General features: G+C 52.6%; 1 pseudogene; it reads left to right on the top strand.

Moving 5' to 3' along the window:
• The first annotated feature begins 377 nt into the window (after positions 1–377).
• Positions 378–2620, top strand: LOC109555048 (rho guanine nucleotide exchange factor 7 pseudogene; annotated as a pseudogene).
• The last annotated feature ends 217 nt before the right edge of the window (positions 2621–2837 follow it).

The raw sequence follows: 2837 nt of genomic DNA, 5'->3' as shown, positions 1-2837 counted from the left end.
GCTGTTTGTTCTGCCTGAAGTCTTCACTCTGGTCCTCGGACCTTCTTTTGACCTTCCTTGTGTTTTAGCCACCGCCATTTTGGACTCCTTTTCCCTATTCTACCTACCTAACAAATTGATCTTAAATATGAGGAGAGGCAGTGGCCGAGTGTGCGGGCTCTGGGGGGCGGCCAGGGTCGCTCCAAGCCACCGGGGCCACCCGCCCTGGTCACGTGAGGGGCGGTCATGCCTGCAGGGGGCAGCGTCCGGCTCGCCTCTGGGCACGCCTGTGACCTGCGCACAGCGCTCAGCACCTGTGCTCTGTGGTGCAGGTCTACCCAGAGCCCCGGAACAAGGGCGAGTGCCTGAGCAACATTCACAAGTTCCTGCGAGGCTGCCGGGTGTCCCTGCAGCTGGAGACGTCTGATGCAAACAATTTGTATCAGGGGCAGAATTTCAACAAGCTCCTCAGCTCCTTAGTGACGCTGAATAAAGTAACAGCAGACATCGGCCTGGGGAGCGACTCCATGTGCGCCTGGCCCTCCTCCCACCAGATCAAGTCTTCTGACTCCCTGGGACTGCAGCCTTCACGGTAGGACTTCACAGTTGTTCCAGGGCCAGTACCGCAGTTTGGACATGAGCGATAATAGCGACAATCAGCTGGTCATCAGAGCCAAGTTTAACTTCCAGCAGACGAATGAAGACAAGGTGTCCTTCACGAAAGGAGACATCATCCACGTCACTTGGGTGGAGGAGGGGGGCTGGTGGGAGGGCACACACAACGGCAGGACTAGCTGGTTCCCCAGCAACTACTTACCCGGAATCTTGAAGAGCCCTCTCAAAGGATTTGATACGACTGCCATTAACAAAAGCTGTTACAATGTGGTGCTACAGAATATTTTGGAAATAGAAAATGAATATTCTAAAGAACTTCAAACTGCTTTCAATCTACCTACGGCCCCTGCAGACCAGTGAGAAGTTAAGTTCAGCAAACACTTCATATTTAATGGGAAATCTAGAAGAAATATGTTTTTTTTTTTTCCAGCAAATACTTGTACAGTCTTTAGAAGAATGCACCAAGATGCCAGAGACCCAACAGAGGGTTGGGGGCTGCTTCCTCAGCTTGATGCCACAAACGAAGACCCTGTACCTGGCGTACTGTGCCAACCACTGTTCACGGTCAGCATTCTCATGGAGCACAGTGAGGAGCTGGGAGAGTTCATAGAGATGAAGGGTGCCAGCAGCCCAGGGATTCTCATGCTGACCACTGGCGTCACTGTCCACATGTGCCTAGACAAGTACCCTGCGCTGCTCAAGGAGCTGGAGAGACACATGAAGGATTATCACCCAGACAGACAAGATATTCAGAAATCCATGACCGCCTTCAAAAACCACTCAGTGCAGTGTTAGGAGGTGTGGAAGAGGAAGGAGTTGGAGCTGCAGATCCTAACAGGGGCCATCCGGAGCTGGGAGGGCGACAACATCAAGACCCTGGGCAGCGTTGTTTACATGTCTCAGGTCCTGATCCTGTGTGCCAGCAGTGAGGAAAAGAATGAAAGCCATCTACTCTTTCCAAATATTTTGCTAATGTTGTCTGTCAGTCCTAGGATGAGTGGTTTTATATATCAAGGAAAGCTACCAACTACAGGAATGACAATCACAAAGCTTGAGAACAGTGAAAAATCATAGAAATGCGTTTGAAATATCAGGGAGCATGAGCAAGCGGATCTTGGTGTCCTGCAATAACCAGCAGGACCTCCACGAGTTGGTGGACCATCTGCAGAAGCAGACGAAGGTCACCCTGGCAGGAAACCCCACCATCAAGCCTCACTCTGTGCTGTCTCACACCCTTGCTTCCCACTTCATCACCTGGTCCAGCAAGCATGTGGACAGCAAGCCTGTGCTGCTGACGCCCGCCTACCACATGCTGCCCCACACACCCCCCACCACCACCGCACTCCACACACCACCATCAATCAACAGGGGGCCCCTAGAGCCTCCAAAGACCCCCAAGCCCTGGAGCCTGAGCTGCCTGTGACCCGCACCCCCGCCTGCAGCCCTTGGCTGCCCTCTGCTACAAAGAGGACCTGAGCAAGAGTCCCAAGACCATGAAGAAGCTGCTCCCCAAGCGCAGGCCTGAGCGGAAGCTTTCGGACAAGGAGTTCGCGCTGAGGAAAAATACAGCTGCGCTGGAGGAGGATGCCCAGATCCTGAAGGTCATCAAGGCTTACTGCACCAGCACCAAGACATGGCAGACATTCAACTCAAGTTCATGCAAATAATCTGCTCCACAACTTTTGCTTCCAGAAGAAGAGAAAATTATAGTTGAAGAAATTAAAAGTAACGGTCAGACAGTGACAGAAGAAAAGAGTCTCACTGACACCGTTTACGTGCTAAAAGATGAGGTCCAGGAGTTACGACAGGACAAGATGAAGGAGTCTCTGGAGGAGAAGCAGAGAGCCCGCGAAGACCTGGAGAAGCTGGTGAGGAAGGTTCTCAAGAATGTGAACGACCCTGCTTGTGATGAGATGAACCTCTGAGGGGCGTCCTGGTGCTTCATCAAGACCGATTATGAGACTGAGCCAGAGCCCCGCGACCCTGGGCCCATGACATTCAGGGCTACAGGGAGGGGCTGCACAGCCACTGCTTTCCGCGCGTGGAGACGTGCAGCATGGGGCGGCTGTGAGGTACAGGCGCTGAGGCCAGACTGCATGTCTTCCCCTCCACATCCATCCAGTACCTCGTTTTGCAATAAGTGCAGTGATGGCATCTGGACTTGCAGGCTCCTAGTGAACATGTGTAAATATTATGTATACATTCCCTGTAAATGCCCCATTCTGAATGCATACGACGGTGGT

This window comes from Bos indicus, chromosome X (genome assembly GCF_029378745.1).
Source record: "Bos indicus isolate NIAB-ARS_2022 breed Sahiwal x Tharparkar chromosome X, NIAB-ARS_B.indTharparkar_mat_pri_1.0, whole genome shotgun sequence".
Classification (NCBI taxonomy): Eukaryota; Metazoa; Chordata; class Mammalia; order Artiodactyla; family Bovidae; genus Bos; species Bos indicus.
This window is presented reverse-complemented; position numbering and strand designations above follow the sequence as displayed.